Below are 8,438 nucleotides of genomic sequence, written 5' to 3' on the forward strand. Positions count from 1 at the left end.
TTGGCTGAATCTTCTTCAGTTCATGAACAAACTGCCTCATCGAATTTGCTGGTCATCAAACCTAATCAGAATCTTATTATCGACTTGAATCCCTTCCTATATGATTCTTATATGCTTCAAGTGGTTGAATGTCTAAAATATTCACCACTCGTCAATGCTCTCACCAAGGTGGAATCTGTACCAATGTCTCTGCTTTCCCAAGTGTATACCTCTGCAGTTTATGACAAACGCAAGGACATAATATATTTCGAAATCTTCACTCACAAAACCTCAGTCTCCAAAGCTCTCTTCTGTTCACTGTTAGGGCTTCCTACTGGTGAGTCTTTCGTGAATCCTGATTCCATCACCACAACTCAGTTATTCACGATGTTCTACGATATGGGGTATACTGATGTCCTCACCACGGTAACGAAGTTCAATAAATCCTGCCTTCCACCACAATGGAATGTAATTTTTACTCTTCTACTTAAGGGTTTATCAAAAAGAGTTGTAGGTTAAGACGGAGCAAGCAAAGGGTTCATAACTATTCTCTATGGTCTCTACCATGGTCTAAACCTCGATTATGGACCGCTTATTTGGGCTCAAGTGGTACAGAGTCTCAATTCATTTTCAAGAACCTCAGAGATTTCATGTGGTCGGTTCTAGACCCTCATAACTCAAAGAGCGATTGAGGCTTTTCAGGTTCTAGTAATGACGGATGTCGTACGCTCATCAATTGCAACCTTTCACACGAAGAAGATCATTGTCACTGATCCGACCAAGTTTTTGTACATTGGGTCCATTCCTGAATCGATGTACCAAAGTGTTGCTACCCTAAGCAATGTCATGGCTGAATACAGATTACTTCCTCCTACTGGACCAAGGCAATTGACTCTGGAGATGCAGAGTGCTCTAGATGCGGTTGAGAAACCAACGAAACGGGGGATGAAACCACACTCCAAGAAGAAAGAGACCGAAGGTCCCTCATCACCACCTGCAACGCCCAAAAAGCATAAAGCTGACAAGGCAGCTCCTTCGGCTCCAAGGAAGAAAAAGGTTAAGAAGATGGAAAAGAAACCGAAGGCATCCTCTCCTAGTGACTCAGATTATGTTCCTTCTGATGGTGATTAAGAGAAATCAGCCGAAGGTGAAGATGCTCACCAAGAAGACTCACCAAGGGGAAACATGACTCCACGTTCACCAATTAAAGAGGTATCACTTAATGACTTGGTTCCAACTCCTCCTCCTTCTCCATCTTATAGTACTGTTCCTATTTCCATTGCACCACTTCCACCACCTGTTTCTTGTGTACCCACTTCAAGTATACCTCTACCTCCACCCATCTTTTCTCAAGCAACCTCAAACACAAAAACCACACACGAACCTCTGGTCCATGTCAACGTATCTAATATAGGGGCACTTACCTCAGGGACAGAAACCATTGTTACAAACCCACCTCCATCTCCATCACCCTCAACCGAATCTGGCTCTACTCTCGGTGGAGCTGATATGGAATTTGAGTCGTTTTACTATAGTCCGTATCGACTTCAATATGACGAAGATGATGATGATGTTCCTCTTACCAAGCGTCACTTGAAGGATCTCAATGCCAAGCTTGATCAGCTACTGGGATCTTCTACTACTTCCTCCACTTCAGCATACTCTGATGCTGCTATGAAGGCTTTATTTGAGACTTTGATCAAAGACCATGATCAATCTATTGACAAAGCTACTCAAGATGTTGATGTTGCCACTCTCTCTTGCAACAATGCTATTGGTGAGGTTAAAACTCTCCTTTCTGATTCAAAGTTATTCATGGAGTCTCATCAAAGCACTGCAGATGTCAATACAATTAAAGCAAATGAAGCTATTGCCTCTCTGTCAAATCTCTTAAGACTGAAAGAGAAAAATTTGAAGTAGTTCGTCAAGGTCTTCAGGCTGATAGTGCTACTCTTCTTTCTTCTGTTGATTCGCGTCTTGCCAAATTTCAAGTAGGCTTTGCCCTAGATAACAAAGTAAGGGAAGATCTTGCTCTCTCCCAAACTCAGATTGCCAATATCTCTTTGGGACTTTGTCAAGCTTAGAAGGATATTGAAGCCCTCAAAACCGAACCCACAGTGATTAAAAGTTGTGCGAGTGACGTGCATCTTCTTCTTTCAAATCTTTTGGATGCTCACAATTCGGTTCTCACAGTCTCTGTCCGACAACATTGAAAGGAGAAACTTCTTCCTGTTCTGGAAATGTTAAGTAAGATTGAGGGTGTTATGGAGCCGATTGCTACTCCGCAACAAGGGGGAGAAGATTCTCAAAATCCACCCAAACAACCACCCCCGAAAGAGTCTGGTAAAAATACAACAAATCAGCCGAAGTCAGCACTGAACCGAAGGATAATGTAGCTTCGGGTTCTAGTGTGTTGGACAAAAAGAAGGGCATTATGGGTCATAGTGGTGACGAAGAGGAAACTGAGGAAGACCTTCTAAAAAGAGAGAAACGTGATAAAGAGCTTGATGAAACTCTAAAAGTGGCAAGAGAAGAATAAGAGAGAGAGAAAAGGGAAAACGAGGCACATGATACGTTGGAGTGCAAGAAAGCTCTATTTCCTTTATGGACTGTGGAGAAGCTGATAAAAGAAGCGATTGAGTTTCCAAGAACTCAGTGGCTGGAACAAGTTACTTCGTTTGATTGTGAAAACATCAAGGGCTCACATTTTGATATGCCTATAACCCGAAAGGCCTTTTTGTTTCACAGTTTTGATGCGACTGTAAATATTCCTTCTCCACACCTGAAGGTTGATCGGGATCTTATTGATTTTTAACTTAAATATTCTAAACCCCAGTACTTGACAAGGAGTGCACAGGAAAATTACAGTCGTCAAGGTACTGAAGCCTACTTCGACAGGGCCTTTCGTTAATGTTGGTTTCAGGGTGACTCGAGGGCCAGATGATTCGGTTCATATGTTTTCACTGGCTGATCTACCGAACCTGAATCCCCATGATTGGATTCTTCTAAACAACGTTCTGCTTTCAAATCCACAGTAGTACGAGCCAATCATTGATCAATACAAGATAATGCTTGCTTCCTACATTCATGAGGTTGCTAAGATAGATCAGGAGATTGCTCTTGTTGTGAGGAGAAGGCCTACAGTCAAACCCATTGGGACTTCATGCGATGCTACCAAGATCAAGATGGGCAAGATTGATTCTAAGTATCATGCTGTTATGTTCACAAGACAAGACAATCAGAAGTTTGTGTTGTATCTTGATGACAAACACCAGTTTTCCACGGCTTGCTTGGAGCATATTTTGGATATAATCCACAGGTGTAAACAAAATGAAGCACCAAATAAGAAGAACTTCACGAATATGCTTCGGTGGTACATAGACTTCCATCATACTCTTCTTGCCATCATACCGAAGCTCTTCAAGACCATGAAGAAGGGTGCTATTGATCAACCCATTTGACCTCTCGCCTCTATTGACGCAAAGGGGGAGATTGTTGGGTCCAGGGTGTTGCGTCTTTGGGCTTGTGTAATAGTCCATCATGTATTCACTGTTTGGGCCTGTCCAACCGTGTTTAGTCTTTAGGGTTTATATATAGTGCATGCATGCTTAGATTAGTTTACGTGTCTCATTGATTATTTAGCATTGAATCGCACTGTAACCCTAGCACACCTCTACAGTCGAAGTTCTTCATCGAGCTCTTCTGAGGTGGAGCATAATTTAATCATTCAACATTCGTCTGATTCATTCTTGTGTTCTTTCATTACTTTATATTTGTTTATCTGTTAAGAATCTGTCAATCTAATAACGCATTAATCTCATCAGTTCTCCAAGATTGATTTGCGTTCGGGATATCATCATATGAGAGTCAGAGAGGAGGATGTGCAGAAGACTGCCTTTCGGACACGATATGGTCACTATGAGATCGTGGTGATGCCTTTTGGGCTCACCAATGCTCCTGCCACGTCCGTCTTCGTCTGTCTTTTTACCGTTGTGCTACTAATGACGAGAACTTTGATTCTCGTTTAGGTCGTGTCGGCTAAAAATCATTCGATCTAAAATTCGAGTTTTTAGTTGTCTACTGCTAAGCTGAAACTTCGAAAAATCATAACTTCCTCATACGAAGTCAGATTTGGGTGTTCTTTTTATACCTACTCTCGGTTTAACGAACACTACGATTTTCGTTTAGATCACTGAGGCTAAAAAGTAGTTTATCAAAAACTCACTTTTTACGACATTCGGCACCGTGCCGGTTTTGTCGTGAAACTTCAACAGGTCATAACTTCTTCGTTATAACTCGGATTTTGGTATTCTTTATATATCCGTAATCCTTGTCACGACCACTACAACTTTCTTAATAGATATCGGCTTTAGGTAAAAAAAAAAATTTGATGCTCATTTTTATTCGTAATTAATTAACTCCTAGTAATTAAGCATAAAACATATAAAACACATAATATTCACATAATTCCTTTTCATTTCTTCAAAATGAGTTAAAAGGGTTAACCTACACTATCACATCAATATTAATGCCTAGGCTAGAAACACGAGCGTTACAGGTACTCCTGAAAGTGTCGCCTTGGAAGGGCTTCTTTCGATTCAGGAAGCTGGACAAACTGGGCCCCAGGTATATTGGACCTTTCAGGGTTGTAGCCCAGGTGGGTAAGGTGGCATATCGGATGGACCTACCAGCCGAACTCAGTCAGATTCATAGTACGTTCCACGTCTCCCAGTTGTCGAAGTGTCTGGTGGACGATTCAGCAGTGGTGCCTTTGGAGGATATTCAGGTGCCTTTGGAGGGATACCGTAATCCAGGCTATAAAATATTTGAAGGTAGGTGAATGACGATTCACCAATTTCCACCACGAAAAACGAAATAATTTATTAGGTTTTTTAATTGGATTTGAAACTCCTAGATCTTTTGAGATTCATTGAACTGTTCAATGGCATGTTTCAATCTCGATTGTGCCCTTCAGGTTTTGTGATAGGGATGCCGAGGATCACAAAACAAGGTGTGAAGTAACCATGAAAATTACTTGGTACCCTTAATATTTACCCCTTAATCGATGTGCTGGTTAACCACACGCGCTCCACCGATACTATGATAAGTATTAAGTTACCCCTTGCCTACCTTGTTAAAACGAGCTAGTGTGCCGGTTAACCACACACGCTCCACTAACCGACTTAAGCAAAGTGCAAAGTGTAATTTCATGGATTAGGACCTTATTCACATTTTCTTAAGTAACTAAGATTGGGAATTTATAAGTGTCTAGTTACATAGTATTTATCATTAATACTTTTAATGAAGGGAGAATTATAGTCCTTGTCCTACCCATTCGGCTAACGAACCTCCACCAATCAAGGAAGCGGTGGTGAGAGTGGACACCAATTAAGCTGGCATTTTATAGGCAACAACCTTATACCCCCCTTATAGACCGGCTTCGTGAATGAGGCCTACTAATGGTAAGACTGACTTGCTCTTATACACACACACACACATATATATATATATATATATATATATATATATATATATATATATATATATTATTAATTTATAATATTATAAAGTATAGGGGTTGAATTTTATCTTTTAAAATTCTAAGGGTCTAACTTGGAGTTAAAGTATTCATGAGAGAAACTTTACAAATTCCAAAACTTGAGGGCAAGTTTTTAAAATATTCAAAACCATTTGGTTCCATTACTTATGTGTTTAAAGTAGTTTTAATAAAAACTCTTCAAGTTCCATAACTTGAGGACAAGTTATGGAGGACTTTAAACTATTAAAGAATGTAACTCTTCTTCTTTTATAACTTATGGAACTAATTAAGGTTACACATTTTTATTATTTAATGAAGTGACTCTTGAACCCCCATAACTTGAGGACAAGTTATGAGTCATAAAACCATTTAATGAGGACAAGACTCTTCATTTTGTAACATTTGCCAACATTTATGAGTTTTAAGAAACTTAAATGTGACCTTTCATGTAATTCGAGGACAAGTTACACAAACACATTTTAGAATCAACTCTTAGATTAAAATGGATTAAAGACACCTAATCAATTAACTTTTTCTATTAATCTAAGCAACTCATATGAACAAAGATAATTCACATCAAACTTTTTCATCTAATTAGCATAACTTTTAAACTAACACAAAACATGAATCTATTGACAATTATCTTTGAAATTGGATTAGCATGAACATTACCACATCAAAAACAAGTTTATAAGGCCAAAAACAGCTTAGGGTAATGTTCCTAGTCCAATTCCAGCCAAAACAGTCAAATATATGCTGTCTGGGGGTCCAACTCGTCGAGCGCATGAACCAACTCGGCGAGTTGGATGCATTTTGCCTTGGAATCGTCGAGTCCCTTCATGGACTCGGCGAGTCTGCTGTTCAGACAGCAACAAAATTCGATTTTTCAGCCATTTTTGCAAGTATAACAAGAAAACAAGCCTAGGCTCTGATACCACTGTTGGGTTTTGAGCATTCTAACACGCCTAAGTGTACATGCAACCCTAAATACCTTGGATCTATGTTTTTCTCTATTATACATGAAAATATGAATATCCAAGGTATTATACTAACTAGCATACAAAAACTTTGATTCATATGAAATATAACAAGTTAAAATACATACCTCTTTGATGTAGAATGACTCCATGAAGCTCGAGAGCCTAGTGCCCCAAGTGTGACACCTCAAATGGTTCACACAACATCATATGCTTTTGGAATAACTTAGAGAGAAATACACACTTCATGAAAATCGCTAGCCCTCATGTTCATACTCTAGTGGCCGATTTTCCCAATGATATGATCTTTATATAGTGTCACAATTAGGGTAAACCCTAATTGTCATGGCTTTCCATTTCCTTGGATCCATGGGTTCAAATACACCATGGAGCACCCACGGACCATCCTATGGGTTTTAGCCCAACTTGATAATCCATGAAGCATTATCCCACTATACAAGTATGGATGATTTACACAATCAACCCATATATTTAATTAGTCTTCTTTTGATCACTTAATTAATTCCAAACTAATTCTTGATCAATACTAATTAAATAATCTTATTAATATATTAGAATTTATAATATATTAATAAACCTTAAGTATTATTTCTCTCATTTTAGTCTATCCAAATGCCTGATGCCATGAAACCGAAATGGACCATGCAGAGTCGGGTCAAGTACATACCAACTATAGTTATCGACTTAGACACTAATCCAACAGAAGGATCTGAGGAACAAAAGGGTGGAACTAGTGAAGGTGTAATGGCAGTACCGCAAGGGCTCAGAATGGACCTGAGAGCCGGAGGACAAGATGAGGGAGCACTACCCCGAGCTGTTTTCGGATTCAGTGGCAGACTTCGAGGACGAAGTCTAGAATAACTGGGGGAGATTTGTAACACCCGGTTCTTGGTACGTATTTAATTCCAAATATTATTGTATTTTACCCTGGGACTCGGCGAGTTGAATACCTAACTCGTCAAGTAGACTCGACTTTGCGCGCATATTTTAAGTGACCTACTCGACGAGTCGGGAGACCGACTCGGCAAGTAGGAGATGTCTGAGTGAAAACCTAAATTTGAGGGTTTGCAGCCTATTTAAACAACTTATCTCCTCCCATATCAGCCTTCATCGTCCATCACACTTCCAGAAGACCTTAAACTGAAACCCTAGCCTTGTTTGGGTACTCTTAAGCCATTTTTATGCATTCTTTGGTGATTGTGAAGCTTGAGAAGAGGAAAGGAGCTTCAGAGTTCCAGTTGAGGCTAGAAGATCCAGAGATTGTGTTTCATCTCCAGCTCATTTAAGGTAAAAAAAGCTTCAATCTTTACTTTCCATGGGTTTAATAATCTTTAGGGCTTGGGTTTTTATATCTTTCGGACATTTCTAACCCATTTTCGGGTTGTAGGGTGTAATGTGAAGTTATGGCTTCAGATCTTGGACTTTTGAAGGGTCTCATGGCATAAAGGTGCCAACTCTATGGCCATGAGAGCCCCATGCATCTTGTAGGTCTCATTTTTGGTCCTTTTGAGGTTAAAGACCCATGCATGGGTGTAAAGTTCACGACTTTACGAGTTATATCGACCCTAAGAGGTCATATCTACCCTTTGGATGAGATGAGCTCAACAGAAATCGAGTTTATGGACATGGACTTAGTGGCCTCGGTGAGTTTTTCTTGGGACTCGGCGATTCGGGAAATGGTTCCCCGACCATTGCTGTTTTGAGGAGTCTGGTTGAGTCTAGAAGAGGACTCAACAAAGATGGACGTGATTATAGACCTGGAAATCATGGGACTCGACGAGTGTATGAACGAACTCGGCGAGTCCAAGGCAATCTCCCAACCCATGAAGATGGACTCGATGAGTTGTTTATACAACTCGGCGAGTCATAGTCTGAACACATTCTTGTGAGGAAGATGAACTCGACGAGTTCAAGGGGAACAC

The sequence above is a fragment of the Lactuca virosa genome, chromosome 3, assembly GCF_052849685.1.
Source record: "Lactuca virosa cultivar CGN04683 chromosome 3, Lactuca_virosa_CGN04683_v6, whole genome shotgun sequence".
NCBI classification, from domain to species: domain Eukaryota; kingdom Viridiplantae; phylum Streptophyta; class Magnoliopsida; order Asterales; family Asteraceae; genus Lactuca; species Lactuca virosa.